Source organism: Lonchura striata, chromosome Z (assembly GCF_050655825.1).
Source record: "Lonchura striata isolate lonStrDom1 chromosome Z, ASM5065582v1, whole genome shotgun sequence".
NCBI lineage: Eukaryota > Metazoa > Chordata > Aves > Passeriformes > Estrildidae > Lonchura > Lonchura striata.
The window spans coordinates 45,491,583-45,514,611 of NC_140740.1; the positions used below are offsets into that span (position 1 = coordinate 45,491,583).

A 23,029-nucleotide genomic window follows, 5' to 3' on the forward strand; every position below is an offset into this window, starting at 1 on the left:
TTGTCCCTGATATTTCTGGTATTTACATCATTTTTCCAATGCAATGAAAGTAAGCAACAATTTCCAAGTAGAATTAACAAGCACACAGAAAGGCAATAAATATGGGTTTAAAATGGAACATCTAATAAGAAAAGAAAGTCTTTCTCTTTTCTGCAAATGGAGGATAATGACAATTTAAATAAAAAAAACCCATAGAAAACCATATTCATAATATACGGTTTCTGCAGGCTACAAAAATCATTGCGAGGTGCTGTATACTGCAGAGTTTTATGACATTTTTTGGCTGAGTTGATGATTAGGAGATTACATAAGCTGTTTATTACTTGCTGCAGCCTATGGAGCGCAAAAAAAATGAACTGGTCATTTAATTTACACTAAATTTGTCCCAGATTGCAGAAAAAAAGCAAAGTAACTCACTGAAGACAGAGCAAGCATTAAAATGCTGCAACAGAGAAAACAGCACGATTTTCCAATATCATGTTGTACAGAGAAGAGGAGTAGTTTGGTAAAAGACAATTAGTATAAAAAAGCCCTTGAACTCTGCCTGGACCCATGGATTAATGCCTAGCAACAGAAATGTGTGTATGTGTATTCACTTGCACGCGTGCATGAGCATAATGGTTGCGGATGGACAAGGGAAGAGCTTTGAATGACACAGGGCAAGGGAGGAAAAGAATGGCAATTCAGTCTTCATGTTTCCCCAAAGTCTCAACTAGAACTAATCAAAATGAATTCATCTGAATGTCTGTGATGGCCAAGAATTTAGTCACACACAGTCTGGCCGTCCAAATGAATGGTGAGGAAAGGGCTCACATCAATCAACTTCATCTAAGAAGACTGGCACAACTTCAATAGGGATTGACAGAGTTCAGTGTCTGCCAGACTGATGAGCCAAGCACCAAGCTGAAAATGTTCTGACTATTCATAATGACATTGCAGTCTAGGGCCTTTGATTAATTAATTCAGGAACTAAAGTATTCAGTTACTGTAAGAATTATTTGAGGTAGCTGCTTCTCACCCTTTAGTGTATGTGAAATCCCACTGCTCTGCACTTGGTCCTGCACTGGTGCCATTACTGGAATACCTTTGGCTTTTGCTATGCCTGGTCTAATCTACACTCCAGTGTTTCCCTTCCCTCAAAGAATTTACTTTCCTACAAAATAAGTAAAGCCTTGCAAATGCTCAGTGCCTTGCCTTTGAGAGATTTTGCTAAATGAGCCTTCCTCAAGCCACAAAGGAAACATTTGTCTTAATTGTTACTAATAATGTTATCTTTCAGCCCTCTCTGAAAATCTCTGACCAACAGCAGGGCCCTCACCAGGCAGTGCTAAAAATGTCGCTAGGTAGCATTACACATGCAGGCAATTAACAGCTTAAAAAAAGAAGGTTAATCATTTTATTGCATTATTGTTCAGACAGAAGAAAATTCATTTTCATTAAGATAAGACCTTTCTACTCATTCTCAGCCCTAAATCTGGTTAGACGAAGGCAAGGTGTCTGCTATAATAATGTATTCCAATTAAACACAATTGAGTAACACAAATAGGAAACTTGAACAAGTTCTATTGAAGTTAGGGGGTGCTGCTACACTTTCTTGGGCATGCAGTCAGTCACACTGATGGTGTTTAATGGAAACCTTGAAGAATGAAAGACATTATACTGAAGTCAGATTGAAAAGAATCCCCGTACTCAGCCCTCTGCAGCCTAAATTATCTCACCAATTTTGTCCATGTATTTGTACAGAGTAACCCATACAGACTCAGTCTGTAGTTACCCCTTCTTTCTTTCCAGTATGCACCACTTTTCTGTTTAGCAATGTCGTTCTCTGTGGCATGATATTTCCCTAAAGTATGCATCTGCACTGAAAATATCTTAAAGGGAAGCAACAAGCTTGACATAAAGAGTAGGAGTGAGATCCCAAAAAAAGGCAGCAATGAAAAAAAACCAAGGATCAAAGTTGGGAGAGTTTATTCATTGACCTTATTTCTCCAGTATTCACTTTGCACCCACTGTGCATTTATTTTTTGAAGCATCACTTGTTCAAAAATAATACTTGCATGCCTCTTGCTGCAACAAAGTTAATCATCAAGACTGTGGGCCACGTAAATAAAAAAACATAGCTAGAGTAATATATGTGCTTCTTTAATAGGAAAGTGAAGAGGCATTTCCTTAGTTTTCATGCCTATTTAAGCAATGTTTTTGTTCCAGAATAAGTCTCACCTGGCAGAAGACCATTAAGCTACAACACATAGAGGATTCACAATCCACAGCCATGAAGGGCCCTTGCAGGCCACATACAATGAATCCCTAATGGAAATACAACTGGCAAAAAGGATGCAGTAAACCCGCAAGATTCATGAACTACAACCTCCTCCAAATTACAAATGGTAAGGGACAGATAAAGACTAGAAGGCCTATTATAATCCAAAAGCTGTATTTATAGGCTTGTGGCTGCTCACAGCTTTCAATTTAGATTCAGCTTTCAATTTAGATTCAAAACTCCAGTTTTGCTCCTGTAGTGAGTAATATATTCCATAAAAAGACTATTTTGTCCTCTTAGCACTGGAAGTATTACCTTTAGGAAATTTTGGCTTAGTTCAAGTGATTTGGCTGCATTTCTCCTTTCCTACATTCCATTTCAATATAATTCAACTTCATCTGTAAAGCCCAGGGAAGCCTATAGGTAGAGAACAATGTACTGATCTGTTACAAAGCAGCAACTGGTAAAGAACTTCCTAACGTTACTTCCTCTTAACTTTTAATGAAGCACTCTGCAGTAGTTTCTTGTATGAAATAAGATTTGTTATGCCAGTACCTAATTCTGAAAATCTGCTTAAAAATCAACTATAAGCAGAGCAACAGTTATTTCAAAGCTGAAGAACAAGACACTCAGGGAAACAAGAAGTCTGTTACTTTAAACCGAGTTACTGAGATCCAGAGAGTCTCAATGAAAATGAGGCCATCTATTACTAAAGCAAAAAGCCATCCCACCAAAAATGTCTATACACAAAACTGTACTCAACACCTTCCACTATACTGTTAACAGCTGACACGGAGAAGAGACTTTTAGAATCATTACTGCTCCTTCTATCCTGATGTCACTGTGGTGCACTTCAGCCTCCCTGGCCCTTGGCACAGTCACCTCTATGAAAACCACAGAAGTATTGCAAATTGACTAACAAGATTAGCAAATCCACACTTGACTTGTTCAATAAGGTGTTGATGCATGCAGATATATTTGCCAAAATTACTTTGTCCAGGAGCCATCAAATCTCATGGGAGCCCCTTCTATTTTCTGTCCCTAATCCCTAAACCTTTCTAACCTGCATATAAGACAAAAAAAAAAAAAAAAAAAAAAAAGAGCGAGCTGAAAAGGAAGGAAGGCGAGGAAATAATGACGCCCTCTGCAAAGGCAGTGGATCAGGCGTGCCTCTCCCAGCCCCTGCACATACAGTCAGTGCCAGCTGTAGGCCAATTAAACCCAGCCGCTCACAGGTGTTCACAGAAATGACTAACACAAAAGAAATTCGCACTTCAGAACTGCAATATTTAAAAGCTTTGAGGTGGAACCAAGAAAGATAAAAGCCTGAATTAAGTTTATTGCCACCTTGTGCTTCACTCTAATGCAGGTTTTGAACAGGGCCTCCCATTGGTATTAACACTTGGATGAACATCTGCATTTAAAATAAAGAAAACTGAGCACGTGAAGTGCTTTTAAAACACCAGTTGCCATAGTAGATGGGGGCTTTAGTATATGTTCATTTATTATTATAGTTGTACTGCAATATGGTAAAATATATTTGCCAAGTGGGCAATACAAGCTCAACTCTAAGTCAACATAATATGCTAGATTGCTTAGATTTTCATAAATATTTTTGGTGCTTATTTTCCCTAAACATAACTCTCATTTCCCAAAATAACAATTTCTTTAATTTTTAATGAGAACAAAACCATGGCAAGATCTTATCATGCTCTCTTACATTCAGATTAAAAACCACAAGAGGGGAGAAAAAGAGAAAAAGAGGCAGCCCCCTGACAACTCTCCATGTTCTCTTAAGTGGTTGAGTGACAGGAACTATCTGATAAGTGAATTCTTTCCCTCTCTCTATAAAGCAGCAGGCGAAGTATCTGTACAATGAATTTCTCTTTGTGGTCCTATACCAAAAATAAGTATACAAATTAATATCCAAATGTCTTTAATTCCCATGATATGTCTATTAAGCAGCAATTCTCCATAAGGCTCTTTAGCTATCCAAACAGCAGCCTAAAAATATTATCTCTATAAGCTTTCCATAACTTATCACTGAGTTCCTATGAAAAGCCATTAATTTTGGCCTCTCTCTCTCTATCTTGGTCTCACAGGAAATATTCTGCAAAGGGATGTAATAAAAATGTGATTTCTGCCATCATTTCATTAAAATTCCGTGTTAAATTTCTATCTGAACAGTGTACATAATATAAAAAAAACTCAAAGCTCTTATTAATGGTGCTGTTCCTTATGATATGGACTTTAAAAAATAATGAAGACCATTTCTTACTTGTAAGAATATTGTTCATTTTTCATTCCTATTAAAATTTAATCTGGAAGTTGTTTAAAAATGTTTAAGTTTCATTACATTTCAACATCTTAAAAAAGGGAAAGAGATAGCAAGTTCATGAGTAGGAATGCTGTCACTCATCTGTCTCTTCCATTGATACCTCAAAAGTAAATAACTCAACCCATCCATGACTCAAGATACCCACTGTCAACACTTTACTACATACCCATCTCACGAAAGCACTGTGAGGCAATGTTTGCTGAAGACCTTCAGCTCTACGGGTGGAGGATGTTAGAGAAGAGGAGCAAACTGCTTCCTTCACGATATCTCTGAAGTTTTGGGGGAGTTTTTTTAGGTTTTTATTGGGGTTTTTGATCCGAGTTATTTTGTTTTGATTTGATTTTTGGAGGGTAGTGGGTATTTTTGGAGGAATTAAGCAAGTTGAAATCAATTTTAAAAATTGCAGGCAATACATAACAAAAACACATTAAAAGCAACCAAGTGTTCAATATGGAAGCATTCTTAGCAAACGCTACTTAGACGCAACCCCAAATTGCCTTTTAGAAAATGGATAATCAACTTGTGTAGAGTGTTAGTCTGGTTCCCAAAAGTGGAAACTAGGCAGCTTTTCCCCACAGCAACAGCAGGTTACTTCACATTTTAAAAGTCTCCTAGAAGGAATAAGTGGTCTGACTCTCAATGGTCTTCTCTTTGCCTCCTTACCTGTAAATATTTGGTGGTAAGACACAGTTGCACGCACCTGGATTGATGTGCTGCAAGGGCACATCCCTGCACTCAGTGCCATTCACCTCAACCAGCCCAAGCCAAGGGAACAAAACATTGTTCTGTTGCAGCACTGAGTTAAATGAAGTGACAGTCCCCCATCACGAAAACTAAAATGAAACTATCAGAACTAGGGCATGCATCTCTTCACAAACACGGTGCTTAAGCACTTTCTACAATCAGGTCTTTTATTCGGGGTTTAATTTTAGACATCTAAGTATAAAAATTCTGGCCCATACATTTAATGGAAGCTTGCAATTGCCAAGCTGAGAATGTTAAATCTAATTTTAGTTTTTTCTTTACGCACTTGTTTTTTCACACAATTTCTGCAACCAAATAGGAAAATATCTGTGATATTTTCTGGACTGCATTCACAATACTCAATTTAGTTTTTGCATGCGGTGTAGTTACAAAGCCTACTCCAGTGAGTTGGAGCTTTTTCATGAGTGACAGTGAGACCAAAATTTAATTGTAAGCAGTTGAAGTATTTTCTGGGGAATTTTTTTTTAACGCTGAAAAGATTTCTATTAAAACTAATGTTAATATATCGTGATCTCCACACACTCTAAATTAGAAATTATAAGTTCACTGAAAGGCTTCCTTTTAGATCTCTTTGTGCAACTATCACCTAGCTATTGTGCTACAGGCAAATTTTTGAATTTTTTTTCTTCCTCACAGAGATGGGTTTGTAACAGGGATATATTGATTTAAGCTAGTTTCATTACTACTAATGCTCTGCTAAATTTTAAAGACAATGCAATATTGAACAGAATAATGTGTTCTATTAATAAGCATGCTATTGAAATACTGAACAGATTTATTGCATTTGGATGTTCAAACAAACACTAAGATCATTTTATATATATCACCTCCTGCCTAAAAAGATGACTGAAATGGGATTTGATTTAAAAAACAATAATGAAAGCAACAAAAAATTGTTTGAATAATTAAGCGATGGATTCTAATCAAAAATAATATTCTCTAATCAGATATGTGTGGGCCTTCTTTGAAGCAGTACTTATTCCTTATTCACACAGATAAAAAGGACCTCTAAAGGCACTGGCTGCAGCAAAAGTTTGAGAAAATCATTTTAAAAGGAGATTTAAGGTCTGTTTTGTAAATGAAATCAAGTAAATATGGCAAAACTTTAAGTTCACACTGCACAGCGCCTGGCTCTTGCACACATACTTAAGCTGGCTCAGGAACCAGAAGTTAAGTATCCATGTCAGTGCAGTATCTGCTTGAGCCTGCTAATTAAGCTTGCTGAGAAGAACTAATTACTGATGCAGCTCTACTGCTTCTGGGAGCTGAGCTAATACCACTATGTGGTACAACATATCAGTCTGTTCAGGGGATACCCGACCAAAGCAGGGCACAAGCATGCCCTCAAATAATTCATTTCTGATAACAAACAACAAATAAAGATCCTTTTTCTTCACCGGTGACCCAGAATGTGATCTCCCACAGGCCCTCTCCTCCGTGCCTCATCTGCAACATAAAGAAAATGCTCCTGCAAGACTGCCTGAGCATGGAAGGACTCACTGAAAGACGGGAAAATAAGCACCCTCTGAGCACCAGCATAACGGCAGCCAAGGGTCTGCACTCACTGAAATCTTCTTCATTAACTCTGCTACAAAGCATCCTCATTTCCTGCATTCTCGACTGCCACAAATACTGTACTAAGTGCTCAGGTTAAAAGAGAACACTTTAAGGCATTCTCCAGCACAAATTTGAGCTGCCATAAAACATTCCCTTCCTATCTTGCTCTAACAGTTCTCCATAAGAATATTGCTAAAATTACATGGGAATCCAAGTGAGAGGGAAAAAGCAAGATTGTAATCTGAATAGCAAGCCCCGCTTGGGGTTACAGCAACTGCTGGTTACTACTGCTATAAGATAACAGGGAGGCAGGCACAGAGCACCACTCACACCTCCTAGCAAGCAGAGGGCAATATGCTCAGTGGATATCCTTGCCTTTCCATCTCTGCTATCACCACTACATATTTTTCTTTCATTTCTCTGTTGCTTGCAGCCCAAACCATAAACCAGACAGGATAGGAATTGTGTTTTATTTACACGTGCAGTGCCTTCCTAAATTACTCCAAGATTGATTACAGTGGCCCCTCCATTTTCCCACACCTCTTCAGTGACACAAATAAAGAAGAAAATCCAAATTTTGTTTCTAGTTTTTCTACAGCAGTACACAAAACCTGACAGCTCCCCTAGCTGACAGTATATATTTCCAGGCTCAGGACCTGTTACCCAGAATACCATCAGACTGCCCAGTAAAGAGACCATACACAGATGTAAGCATTGAACTGTGCTTCTGCAAAATTGCAGCATGGGCCAGAAATCTGTATCTTCCTTTAGTATTTATGCTATACCTAAAAGAATGGAGCTTGAGCTTCTAAACACTAACATGGTAAAAACAACCACACTAATTCTTTATAATCTGCTATTTCTGCTTGCACATGCTGCCTGGCCTACAAAAGGTTATGCATATAAAATTGTTAGGTTACAGTTATTATCTTGTTAGAAAGAACACTTTACGAGCATTTGAGGAATGAAAGGGCTTTTTTGTATTAATATTTCAGTAAAACTACAAGTGTGTAGTACTTTCTTCTGATGTATGAAAAACTAATTTCAATTCAGTAATGCAGCATAACTGCAACACCAAATCCCAACATGCCTCCAAAATCTTAAAGATATAAAATTAGGCCACAGTCAGAGCCTAACCCAATCTTCACTAGTTCAGCAGAGATCTTCCACTGCCTAAACAAGCTCTCTAATCATGGCTATGTCAAAATTTCTGCCTGTCAGATATTAATACTGATTAAATGTATTTTAAAATGTTCCCAACAAATATTGTCATTACAGAGGACCTCTCATTGACCTGTACTGCATACTTTCTACTGTTCTTCCAATCATTTTATTTTCTACCGACATTCTCTCTACAGCATACCACAAAAGCATAAAAGTCTTTTTTTTATTAAATTATCTCATCTTTGATGGACAGCTGAACTTGGAAAACTGAAGACACCTGCTGTGTAGCAAAGGCACATACTTACTCTTACTTATAGAATAAATTACAGAGTTTCTTCTAAGTTTGAGAGAAATATCAACTCTGGATACCCACAAAGCCCTCTTACCATGTGCTTACAGATATTCTTCACAATGGCTATTTCAGAAGCTTATCCTCTCAAAAAACAATAACCCGGATGAATTCTTCTTCTGGGAGTACCTAATGAGCCAGCATTATAGTTCACAAATATCAAAGAACATGGCTATGTCATCTCCCTGTTTCTACCCTTTGTCTTTTTCTCATTCTGCTCTTACATTCTCATTTCACCCATTTACTGTTAATCTCCAGGTAATAACTGCTGTAACAAACAAGTTACAATGCATGCTTTAGATAAATATTATGTAAACATCAGAAGTCTTCTGATTATCTTCAATCATTCTCAGTCTATATTGGCTTACCAAATAAAGTATTTGTCAACTGCTATGAGCCCTCTTCTCAATTGTGTCCTAAAACAAGCTTTAAAACCTAAGTTCATAAAAGAAATAAGGATTATGCTCCTCAAGTCGCTCTAACATACAGTATTTAGCAAGTCACTCAAGATCCTTCCATGCATTCTTCTTCAAAGAATACACCCAGTTCAGCAGACATGCTTCAAGATTACTTCCCATGCCCCTAACCTTTTAAAATAACTGACTGAAACAATGATGAAATGAACCTTACCAAGTGTTCAGTGGCAATTAGCTCTCTTCTTAGCCAGCACCTGTACCTGGTGCCAATCCTTTGGTTTCCATGAACAGGCACAGTTTGGGCACATTACTGCATCCTCAGTCTAATTAAATGTGAAAACCTACATGTCATCTGTTGTTCTGGGCCTTATTTAGGACCAAAATGAGAAGAGGTACTCAGAAGCAGCAACCTGAGGAGTCTAACACAACCCTGCTGGCATTTAAATGGTTTGCCATTTTGCATGAGCACTTCTTATGGCTATTTTACCTCAAAAATAGAAAACAGACAACAGACTTGATTCACCACTCTTACACCAGCCCAACTGTTCTTATTTCAATAGAGGACTTTGGTACAAAGGGAGTAATGCCATTATGAATCATGACAGTGCTTTGTTCTTGTGGTTTGTAAGCACAGAACTTGAAAAGCTTTACAAATGCTTGTGGGAAGCACTGTTGACCTCACTGTACAAACAGTGAGCTTGAGCACAGAAAGCTGAAGTAATTATCCAAAGGTCACAGAGCGAATCAGTAGCAGATGCAGGACAAGGAGCCACTTACATTCATTCCCAAATTCTGTTATCCCTCCTCACCTCTCCACCACTGCAAGGAAGTTATAAGTGTAAATCAATAACTGAGGTCACCAAAAACTTTCTGCATGCAGATTGCAGTTAGGTCACCCTCAAAGAAAGCAATGATAAAAGAGAAGGTGCTTAATGAATTTTTCAATGGTCCTCAAATAAGGATGCAGCAATCCAGGAGGAGGTGAGAAGACACTCACGCTGGAAGCCCTTTAACAAGGCTGCAGTGGCGAATCATTACTCCCAGAACACTGCTCAAGGAAATGTAATGCTGCCATCTTCCAAATGCTGGGTTATAAAACCTTTCACACATACAACATTTAAAACTGTGAATTACACCTGAGAATGTATTCAAAGTTCTAAAAGTATCAAGTCATGATAATGGTTATCTGTTTATAGGTCAGAAGGGCAGTAAATTATTGCAATGGAAAGTAGTAAAGCCACATTGTATCCAGTTGTGCTGTTTAACAGGAGATAGTGAAAAGTAGGTGATGCATGGAAACTTGAAATTTTTACAGCTCCTGCTTCAATCTATATTCACTTATATAAAGATGTCACATTTTTAAACATTTAAAAGTCAAATTGTCTGGAGAATAGAATCATATAAAATTTATTTTCAGAAACTGATATTTAGCCTACTGCTATCAGAGTTGATTGCTCTTATGTATAAGCTTTATTCAAGTTTCTACAGGTTTGAAAATACAAAGACTGACATTTCAGATCCCATACTCAAGTGTGTCATTAACCAGAAATTGAAATGGGAACATTTCCACTTTCTCAGAAATACTCAGTTTGTTAGGGTGGTAAGTGCATTAACTGTTTTTGAGGTTTTTGTGAAGCTACTAAATATGACTCTATTTCAACACAGACAGGAAGGGGGAGTCACAATGGCAAAATAAAAATCTTGAATTGGTTCCTTACCCAGCACAATATGCCCTGAGAATTTAATAGTTTCAAAGCTCTGCCAAAATAGATATTTGTAAGTGGCTAATAGCAGAAATGTTTTATTCTGTTTATGTCAAAGACACGTTTGTCAGGCACTGGACAGCCAGAAAAATCAGGGTCTAATTAGTTCAGTAAATTCCCCCAGTTTTATCCTTTCAGTCTACACTGAGTTATTACAGCATCAGAAATAAAATGTTACTAAGACAGCAATAAGGGAAATAAGATGTCAGAACTCTATTAACAATGGCATTTTCAGGAAGCAATGTAAATAGAAAATCAAATTTATGCAAGAAATATATATCAGTAAGTAATATTTAATTTAATCATGCTGCATTTATCTTCAAAGCAGCTTTCATATCCAACTGATTTTAAAAAAATGTTTCAACACATCAACATTGTCACTTCTTTGGAACAGTGACCATTATTCAGATTCAAATTCAGTTGCCTACCTAATACAAGAGGATATTGGTCTCCAATCCAAATACTACAGTTATACAAATAACAGTATGTGAGTAATAATTTATTCCACCCTCGACATTTAGCCAGCTCAGAAAGAACGTGTGACAGTTAAGCAGTTGCAAGATAAAAAGAACCGGAAAATGCCACATTCAACTGAAATGACAAGAAATATTTAGGTAGACAGAATGTAATAAATTTGGCAGACTTATGGGAGTTTAATTGCCCCTTTGTGGAAAGAGATAAATACATGTAAAAACTGTAAGTGTGAGGATCAGTTGCTGGGAGGAACAGCTTTCCGTTAGAGATGTCTAAATCTTCATTACTTGAATACGACCATCAGAGAAAAGAAATTTTCCCTATCCACAATGGTGATGGTTATGCTGGCAGCAGCAGCTCCCAGATTTGCACCTGGCACCAAGGGAACCGCGGCCTCCTGCCCCAGAGGTTTGTCACATGTACTCACAACTTACTGACCTTGCAACAGTTCACATCTGCTAGCACACACATTGAGATCTTTCCTACTTCAAACAGCACCTGCCACCCAAATAAGTGAGCTTATTGCTCCCAGATGTCCCCAAAATGAACTTTTTTGCTGCCCCCTACCACTGTGAAATAGTGCATCTTACTGTGATGGCTGGCAAGTTCCACGTTAGCTCTCACTCAAGTCATCCTGTCCATCAAACCATGATATGGAAAGATTCCTCACTAACATAGAGAGAAAAAAAAATGGTGATTACATCCAAAGTAAGAAAAGGGTTTTCCTAGATTTCTGAAACATAAAAAATTACCAGCCCTCCACTTTAACCACTTTACAGTGTTTCTGACATTTCTAAGTGTTTTTGTAATATCCTTAACCTTTTTATTTCATGTTTATTTTAACAGAAACTTTAACCTCTTAACTTCTATTTGGGAAGTGTTAAAAGGGGATAATGAACATCTCTATTTTTGCCCAGATCTGTTTGACAGCTATTTGTTCCCACACAGAAGTACTGACTTATGGGTCCAAAAGGTTGAAGACAAAATTAATAAGTATTTTGAGCATTACTTTTAATTTAAGAGAAGAGATTAGTTCATCATGTAAAGAGCCTTAATAGGCTCTGAAAATCAACAAGCCAGACCAGAAAAAAACATGCTCCTGGTTATTACTTAGGGTTATGCATTTCACATGCAATGTTGATCATCTTAGTGATGATCACATCTAATCATTCAGGAAAAAGTAAACGGAATATCTTCATATTTAATAAAAAATAACAAGGACTTCAGAAAGAAGATGCCCAGATTCATCTAAACTGAATCATCTGCTGCATTTGAGAACTTTCTGCAAGTGGCTCACAGTTTCACTCTTGCCATGTACACAGGGACCCAAGAGTGACTGACATTGCTGTCACTCATCATTAGAAAGAAGGAATCAGGAAGTAATTTTCCAATATGTACGTGTCCACTGACTTACTTGGTCTGACTGAAAGCACTGAAAGGGAGGGAAAAGCTGCAAGTTTTCCAATACTTTTTATTAAGCAAATCTCTAGTCCTCTACATTTACTTCTTAAATAAGCACACTATTATAACCACAGTTTTCAATAAACTTACAACAGGATTAATATAACAGACTATATATATTATATATAGATATTCTGTTATAATAGAATTAATCCTTCAATAAACTGATACTAAGAATGCAGAGAGGTATGTCTATATAATAGAGGACTCCAGTGTCTTCTTGTACTCTATTCATAGAAGGACGTACTGTCCATTTCAGATGTGATTCTTTTTACTTCTGATGAATAAACACGTCCATGAAATAGATCATATAATATGTGAATCTGTCTTGTATCATACAGCATTGGAGGGAGGAGTTTTCCCTATGCTGAGTACTTTTTTTTTCTAACCCAGCACAAGCAAAAAGACTAATTTTTTTTAAGAATTAACTTATGTGTGGAGAAGTCCCAGGCTAACTGAACTCTCCTTACATTATTTTACAACTAGATCTACAATTCAACTTTGCATTTACACTGCATTCTAAATTCACTGAGCTTACATCTTTAACAAATACTGGGCATCATCTCCTATTAAAGAGCAACAAACTAATCCAGAAAGCAATTAATTTGATAGCAATACAGTAACAGAACAGAATTCAATCCCAATTCATCTATTTGCCAGCTCTCACCTACCTGGGTAGACCACAGCAGCAGTCCCAACTGCACACTTGCATGTAGAATTTTCATAGTCAGCACAAGTCATGAAAAATATTAATCAAAATTTCTCATGACCCTTTAATGATATTTCCATGGGAAAAAAAATTGAAAAAAAATGGCCTAAATATTTAAAGACCTTTTTAAATGTATGTCTGAACTCTTATTTCTGCAAGTAAAAATGACTGCCTCCAGACCTACTCCTGCCTCTGACTTTACCTCAAGCTTGGAATCTACAGTAAGGGCATAAGAGAATGTTTCAAAAGGCTGACATCAGCTGATGAACCAGAATATTCAAGTTATAAATAGATAAATAAATAAATCTGGGACTTATTTCTGCGTTAAGGTTTAGAAAAAAATGAAAATACTATAGTCACACAACCAAACAGATTATTATATTCAAAGCTTGTTTATATATGTATCAGTTCAATGGGGAATGCTGAACTTGTGCTGATGTGCTGATGCTCCAGCCATAGGTTTTTTTGTTCAACAGTTGCTAAACATGTGTTTGCTAATAAGGAGGCTACTTAAAAGTCAGTCTGTGTATTCATTCACATGATGTTTGCATATGCACCCAGGAATCCAGGAAGCACCCAGGTGGCTTTCTGCACTGACAGCACTGGTCAGAAACAAGTCCTTCCCACATGTATGGTGATACCACAACACCACTCTGCATCCCAAGTCCTCTATCCCTCTCAACATCAAAACCTCCAGAGACCCCAGGGAACCGTGCTCACACTTAATGCAGAAGTTACAGCTAAACATAATCATTCCGTCTCCTTCAACCCCATACTAAATGTGCACACTCATTACATAAGGGACACAGTAAAATACACCAAAACCACAAATGACGAGGAGTCCCAGAGCTGAAAAAGTTCTGAAGGATAAGCATTCAAAAAGAAGCCACATTAAATGCATAATGTTGCACTTCATGTGAGGGGCATAGGGATCTCTGGAAAAGAATCTCTCCCTCCACAGCTGTCACTTAACATTCAGATGAGTGACTTCAGTTGCTCACAGGCAACTAGCTTTGCAGTCCTGTGCTCTTACTTAATGAGACAAGTTCTCTATTAAAGTTTTCAGTCTCATTTTCTGTAACCATGAACATAAATGGCTCCTGACTAAAATTATGTTCTCAATATGACTGTGAATTAAAGCTTATCTGTTCAGGTTTAAAAGTGACAGCCTGCAAGATTAAGTCCTTGACCTATCACAGAAGAGACCAAGGTTCTTACACTCACACAACCATTAAAGTTGGAAAAGACTTCTAAGATCACAAAGCCCAATCATTAATCCAGCAGTGCCTGCTCACCACCAAACTATGTCCCCAGCTGCCACATTTACAAATCTTCTAAATGCTTGCAGGTCTGGTAACTCTACCACTTCCCTGGACAGCCTGTTCTAATGATTGACCACTGTTTCATTGGAGAAATTTTCTCATATCCAATTTAAACCTGTCCTGGCACAACCTGAGGTCATTTTCTATTGTTCTGACACTTGTTACCTGGAATCAGAGACTGACCCACACCTGGCTACACTCTCCTTTCAGGTCATTGCAGAGTGTGAGAAGGCCCTCCCTGAGTCTCCCTTTCTCCACGCTGAGTGCCTGCAGTTGCCTCAGCCATTCCTCCCACACTCGTGCTTCAGACCCTTCCCCAGCTCCATTTCCTTCTCTGGACACACTCTAGCCCCCTCAGTGTCCTTCCTGCTGTGAGGAAACAAAGCTGAACACAAGATTCCAGCTGTGGCCTCACCAGTGCCCCCAGCACAGGGGGATGGCCACTGCCCGGCTCCTGCTGGCCACTGCCCGGCTCCTGCTGGCCACACCATTGCTGACACAAGCCCGGTGCCATTGGCCTTCTTGGCCACCTGGGCACACTCCAGCTCGTGTCCAGCCCTTGAAAACCTGCACCCCCAGGTCCTCTCCCATCCAGCAGTTTGCCAGACACGCTGTCCCAGCCTGGAGCTGCAGGCGGTTCCTGTGACCCAAGGGCAGGACCCAGCACTTGGCCTTGTTGAACCTCACACAACTGGCCCTGGCCCGTGGATCCAGAAGACAGTGCAGATCCTTCCGCAGGGCCTTCCTGCCCTCCAGCAGAACAGCACTCACGCCCAACTTGGTGCTGTCCTCAAACTGACTAAAGGAGCTCTTGGATTCCCTCACTCAGATCATCAATAAAGTTAAAAAACAGTACAATACAGAGCCCTGGGGGAGACCACTAGGGACCAGCTGCCTGCTGCAAGGAATTCCACTCACCAGCACTCTCTGGGCCAGGCCAACAGCCAGTTATTTTTCTCCAGTCAGCATTGCACCCATCCAAACTATGAAAAACCAGTTTATCCAGGAGAATGTTGCAGAAGACAGAGTCAAAAGCTTTACAAAATTACAGGTAGACACCAGCTCCAGCCTAATCCACCAAGCAGGTCTTTTTTGTGAAAACTCTTCTTAAGTTTTAGAGCAGAGATATTAATCAGATGCATCATACAACTAAGGTACTGATGTTCATGACTCAGTTTCTGAGAGCAAAAAAGGAGTTTCTGAAATTACACACCAGAAAACAGAAGACATCCTGAGTGTTTTTCTGGTCTGCTCCTGTCAATAGAATTGCTACCACTGATGTAGAACAGATGGGGAAAGATTTAACATGGAATTAAATGCATCTATTAAAGATTAATGAGAAATTACTTTATTTCAAGGCAGAGATCAACTTCAAGGTAATCCAGACTTCCAAGAGAGGTCAGAGGATATAATTTGCTTTCCCATACTCTAAATCTTAGTAACTCCATCACCCTGAGAGCCCATGCCTTTGTGTGGGTAGCTTTGAACACTTATATTTCAGATTGACCATTTTCTTGCATAGACAGGAAAAACTCATGTATCCCTTTTTCCATTGATGGTACTGTGAAGAATCTTTGGCACATAATAGCACTGAATGTCTACACGATCTGTTTCCACTCATGCTCCAAAATCTGAAATTATACAAAGTTTCAAAATAAAGAGCAATGCGTGTTACTGTAACTTAGAGGAACATGCCAGACATTTTCTAGAATTTGCCATAAATAGTAACAAAAAATGTTATGCAATGATATTTAATGCTTTCACTGGATCAGAGACAGGCAATCATACTGCTATAAACTAAAAATCACATGCAACATGTATGTAGATGTGCAATAAATGGTGTAGATGCCTGGTCTGTGCTCATGCCACCTCACCAGTTCCACTCTGCTTATATAAGGAGATGAGTGCAGCTGTCTCAAGAAATTTGTCCTGTAGTGGATAAAATCCTGGAAGGAGACTCCTTACAAATTTCAAATGGCAAACTGTGCATCAGAAGAACTTTAAGTTCAAACTTTTTTGCAGCTCAAAATGAAAAACTCAAGCTAAATCTTAGGGTATTCAGAAGTAACCCAAAGAGATATTTCTGCAGGCAATCATCCTGGTACAGACAGATAACGAATTCCCACCTTCTTAGCTGAAAGAAAATTACACCCTTGGCTCTCATGAAAAATCTTTCTGCCGTACAAAGACCAACCTTTAGTGCCCTGAACTGATAATCACCTGGTTTTCATTAAATAAAGACACTTCCAATTAAACAACCTGATCAACACACAAAAATGCATGCTTTGCAGGCAAGAAATGGCAAGCACTTCATCTTTCAATATAGTAATTACTTATATCACACTATCTGTAATCTACAGTGATGAATAAAGGTATTTCGATTATGAAATCCTACAAGATTTACTGACTGTATTCATTTCAACAGAAAGAAATGGCAACTCAAAGTGTTTGGATTTTCAGAAACAGGATTCCAAGCCAATCAAAACTGGATTGGCCCAGAAACATTTTCACTTTTTACCAAAATATGTTCTCACAGGATATTCCCCCGCTTTAAAGGCTGGTGAAGAGAGAATACACAACAGTCAAAGAAAAATTCAAGTTGGACAGGAACAATGCTAGTTATCTGGTCTACTTTGCACCAAAACAAGGCAAGCTTCAAAGTACATTAGGTTCCTGGTTCAGCTGGGCTTTGAAAGCTTACAGGGTTGATTTTCCTGAAGTTCAGGAATGTAATGTTAGTCACAACATGAAGGACATGCCACACTTGGAGGAAGACAAGCCTAGGAACTGGGAACCAGAGAATCAAGGATATACGTACACAAGAAACTGATTTTCAAAAGTCTCAAGTTTTGAAAAAGGCTAAATACTCCTGAATCAAAGGGCACACACATAGGTCAAATGAACTACGTAAAAGTAGTGACAGCATATGGCTAGGCAGCTGGTATGCTTGCACTCCTAATGACTGCCAGGTAAACAGGTAACTCTACAAAGTGATGGATAAAAGAGATGTTTACTTCCTCAAGGCCTGTAGCATAACACAAAACCTTTGATGGCAAGTTAATTCATATGCAGCCTTGAATCCACTTCAAAATGAGAGGAAGCAGGTAAGTATGGCCACAATTCACTCTCCCAAGAGCCACTACAACGTTAGACAGGAGAAACTGTAATATGAGACCTAAGAGTTTGCAAAGTGCTTCTCAAGGACAGGCAGCTCTGGTGCAAATTTGAATTTTCGTGTAAATCCAGAGGTTATGTTTCACAAGTGTAACAGTATCATCAGAAGCCTACAAAACCAAGAGGATATTTTGATCTCAGAGAATGGAAAGGAAGGCACTGTCTTCTTTCTGTCTTCTTTATCCTCCAACAGAAAAATATACACCAGACATGACTGTTCACCCAAGGAAAAAATTTCTATAGGAGGGACAGTTTTTAAAGCTAAATGGATGAACCTGAAAGAGGCATATTCGAAGAAAACAAAAGGAAAATGAAAATATCTTAAAAGAGACTAGAGACAAGGCTGATTAAAGACTGTAGAACAAAGAGATGGTGAATTGGCACAGATCTCAGTTAAGCAGTGAAATGAGTGAACTGAGAGTGAAGTGCTTATCACGAAGAATACAGTGTCATTCACATCAAGAAAACAGACTGGGCAAGCCAAACAGTTCTACTGTGGCACACATTCCAGGAGATTGAGTGTGGGTGGAATTCTGTTGTGAATGCTAGCAACACACAGGTATTTCAATACTGATATTTCCTTTTTGCTTAAATATTTATATCCATCTCCATTCCTGTTCGATGTTAACATTTTTTAGAAAAGACAAGTAAATTAACTATGACCTAGTATCTTAGAGGTAAAAGGCAAAAAAACATTCTTTTTCTTCATGCTATTACAAGGTAGTCTATTCCAGACCACCCTATGTTTCAAATATCACTGCTAATCACTTTGAACACCCATGAAAAAGCACCTGAACCTTTTACTGACATTCTCAGTAAAAAAAAAAAAAAAAAAAAAGAGAAAGAATGTGGATAAAAACATTATCTCATTTTTACAGATAAGAGATGCACAGAGAGAGATCAGAGGATTTGCAGAAAGTAACACAGATAAGGCAAGGCTATTCCTGACAGTTACTCATGCAAAACTGTCTCTGTCTGGCCTTGCAAAATTATTCCAATACCCTTGAGTCTCTAGTCAAATTAGTTCTTTATTTATTATCCCAGTTTTCAAGTATCTTTCAGATGGACTCATTCATTGTTCCCATACAGCTGGGTAAACAGACAAAGTCAATCCTATGATGAAGGTTTACCTTATAGCATTAAAAACTCTTCACATATGTGGGATTTTTCTTTTTTCTTTAAGCAAGCTAAGAATGTGTTTAAAGGTGACCTGTGCTGAAAAAATATGTAACTGGGGAAGTCTAGGGACAATCACAAAGGAAAGGCTTTTGAAGATTGGCATGTTTCAATACCTTTCTCAAAGGAAGAAATTAATAAAACAAATAAGGACTTTCTGAGGCTTTAGTATGTAATCATCCTTATTAAGACAAAAAAAAAAAAAAAAGGACAAGAATCTTAATTACCAATATCAAAAGAAAGTAAGGCTTATTAGTTTTTGCAGAAAAAGGCTTTTTTTGGACTTTACTGTGAAGTGATACAACTACATTCAACAATTTTTAAGAAGTGATTAAGGAGAAACAGCAACATAATAAAAGAAGGGTTTTTTTTAAAAAAGGCCTTCCCAAAAGTCAGCTTTGTTAGGATGTTACCATATGCCCAAAGCAGACCATATCTTTCAGGATGCTTACATGGTGCTTAGCATTGAACAATACCTCATTCCTTATGAAGGCCACTGGTAAATCCTAAAAGACGGGGCAGACATCAGAACACAGGGGGAGATGAGAGATGATACACCGTTGAAAATAAATTCTTGATATTCCTTTCCATCTATAATCCCACTTCATACCCATGCTTCTTCTACACAGGGAAGAACTGAAGCCTTACACATACACACACACCAGAATCTTTGTGAACCAAGGGAATTAGCAGATGTGTTCATAATCTTCCATAAATAAGAAACAGCAGTCAGCTGCACTTGTAAATTCAAAGATTAATATTAATAAGCAGTGCTAAGACTACAGGTATTATATTTCCTTAAGGTTATACAGCTCAAGAACCCCAATTCTGCAGAAACTTAGCTGTCCGTTCAACTTTTGTGCCTCAAGTCCTACCCTATACTGCAGAACATCTACAGATTCATCAGCCAGAATGTGCCAAATCAAACTGGAGTCTTGCCACTGTTTGAGATGGCAGTGAAGTAGTGAGTATATATAAACTAGGTCAGACATGATTACCTAGAACAAGGGCAATTTTCTTCACATGTCTGTGTAAAGATTCTGAAAATGGCTAAGACTGAATTTCTGGGTGCTGCAGATATAGCCAAAAACCATTTTTGATAAAAAAGTTTAACTACATTTTACTATGAATGATACTTTCCATTAACAGCAAGGCAGAAGCCTATTTTTCAGAAGACCTCTTTCTTTACCGAAGTGCTATATCTCTGAATCTGAGTCAACTTTAGTGACCACTTTAATATTCACTTTACAATTAATGCTTCTTTTTAGGGGTTGGTAGAAGGTAAACCAATTTCAGTTCAGCTTCTAGGTATTGAACTTATTATAAAAAGTTATGTACTTAAAACTCCTATAATGAAACCACAGGCATCATGAGATATTAACCTAGAGTTAATGCTGAGAAGGCCAGTTTGAGTAATTCAATTCATGTCACCTTAAGTATCTTTTCAAATTGAACTAACTTTATCTCACAAAAAAAAGGAAGTTCCATGTTCCAGTTACTGATTATTGACTCCATGAGAGTTCTGACTTAAATCGTCTTATCACCATCTTCCTAGCCATTTTATTTCACTACTACCAGGATGCTTCTTTACACTTTGAGAGCTGATTTTCATTATAAAGAAGCAATATTAGCTAAGAGGAAAACCTGGTTTCAGAGTTACTACTATTGTTTGGTGATACTAAACAAGGCAAGAATAAAAGCACCAAAGCATCTGCATTAGTTCAGTACAGCTACAAACCAGGGTCACACTTCAGCCACATACACACAGCTACTACAGTCATTTACATACTATAGAACTCCACCTCTTTTTACAACAATACCATCGATATTTGGTAAATTGCTGTTCTCTTGACCTGTTAATTGTCTTATTCTGACAGAAAACCCAGCATTTAAACACTGAAAGGAGATGTTTCCAAACACCTATCTAAGCCCAAGGGAAAGTAACAGCTTATGATCCAAATTATGGTATGATAAGAACGAGGGAGACAGGCAGGTATTAAGACACAGATGCAGCACTAGAAATTACTCAAAACTAACAAGAAAAAGGGGGGGAAATAACAGAAACAAGAAAGAACAGCTCAAAATGGGCAGAACAAAGAAGTGCTTCATTATGGAGTACAGCTGTGCAGTCTAGTGTTTCTGCAAGAGATAGGAAAAATTGGAACAACATCACACATAGAAACACAGAGATCCCGGTAAAGTCAGCAGTGCTCTGTAATAGGAAACACTGATTATGTCTCCTAGACAGTTCTAAGAAGAGAAAACTATATGGCAAGCTACCTATCTTGCTTTAAACCCAGACATATCCAAGATTTCCTTAACCCGGAGAAAATCAAGTAAAAAGGAAAAGATTTCAAATGGATTTGGATTCAAACAAAACTCAAAGACTTCCATTATCCTAACATTTCAATAAAATTGCTCTTGTCAAAGTCCACCTTAAAACAGAAAGGGAGAGCTTTCAGAGGAGCAGAAGGAACTGGCAGGGGCAGTACTTGTAGCAAGAGGAAAGTGTTCTGGGCCTGTCCTCTTCCAAATCTTCCCCTTAAAAATCCATCCCTGCTGTGCTCCCCTTCTGTAGACCCCATCAGGCAGACAGAATAATGCCAACCTGAGCTACTGTATTAAGACAGCACTCAAAGAGAACAAAAAAAAACAAAACACTCGAAGAGGGGCCCATCAGGACTTTAAGAGCTCACAGCTCAGGTATTAAAATATGTATGAAAATAACACAGAAGTCCCATGAAGAAGCAGCCCAGTGGCCCTCCTTGGGTTTTGAAAGCTATCCCTTGAAGGAGTGCATGAGAGAAAGAATGGACAGAGTGGAGCAGTCCGCTCACCTCTTCAGTTTCTGCGATGAGAAACACAGCAGCACAAAGTGCTTGTTTGGGTGAAAAATGGTAACAATTTATAAAGCCAAATGCAAAGAACAAGAAAATTGAAGAGGAAGGCTAGAAACATCAGAAACATTTTGCAGGCTATAAAAAAAATATATATTTTGACAGATTTTTATCTGTGCCTACAATGCTTTGCACGCAAGAAGAGGACTAGGATAATTTCAGACCTGCTTGGCTGGAGTTGTAGAGTATGTAATCATAAATGAAAAGTCAAGGCAAACCTCGATATAATATCTGAATTTGCATTTGTGGACAAAAGTACCTGTAAGTATAGAGAAAAGAAATAATGGAACCAAAGATGAGCTTGATAGAACTTTGCACATGAAACCAGAAAACTATTTGAAAGAAATCACTATTTGATAGAGTGATTAGGAAGACAGAAGAAGAGGAAAGTGGATTGTTGAAATAATTTGATAGTCAGTGGGTTGAAGGTTTCCTATTATCTGCTTCCATGACTTTGTCCTGTAGATGTGATAACACTGGATCACTCAATAATAAGGGCTAACCTATGATAGGATAAATGTATTTGAAGTTGAAAGGCTAGAAATGAAGCATTCAGGGCAAAAACTGAAAGAAGGATTGGCATCACCCAAAACACAGCTACCACAATGCCTTTGGACTACATGGACTCCTCTGGACTATTTTCCACAGAGATTCCCAGCAAGTTGCATGCCATACAAACAGCAACACAGACATCATCCATTCTTGGAGGATATTCTTGTTTTGAATTCAATGCCTTCGCAAAAATGGAGGGCAGATATAACCACAAAACAATGAAAATGAAATGTTTATAAACGTTAAAAGCCTGACAAATAGCTAAATGTCCAACAATGTTGGATCAAAAAAAAAAAAAAAAGCTAAAAAAAACCTAAAAACCAAATCATCAGGACAAAAAAAAAAAAAACAAAACAAAACAAAAAAAAGCATTCCTGATGCCAACAAAGTCAGAGAGTATTGCTACCTGCTTCCTGAGAGAATTGGAAGACATCTTCCTGCACAGTCTCCAGTCTCCTGTAAGTATCTGCCTGTCTCCTGTCTCTTAGTCTCTTATCTGCCTGTATAATTCTCACAGCAGGGAATCACTGAGATGCCAGAATCAGACCTCCTTTTGGATACCCTGTGCTGATGACTTCACTTCTAGCACTGTGATAAAGAAGCCTTTAAGACTGTTCCAGCAGAAGAAGGGCTCAAGGGCATAACCTCTTAC

General features: G+C 38.1%; 1 protein-coding gene across 1 annotated transcript in view; it reads right to left on the reverse strand.

Annotated features, from left to right (window-relative positions):
• KIAA1328 (KIAA1328 ortholog) overlaps positions 1-23,029 on the reverse strand; it is a 170,678-nt gene that overhangs the window by 78,890 nt on the left and 68,759 nt on the right. The gene's annotated exons all lie outside the window — the stretch shown is intronic.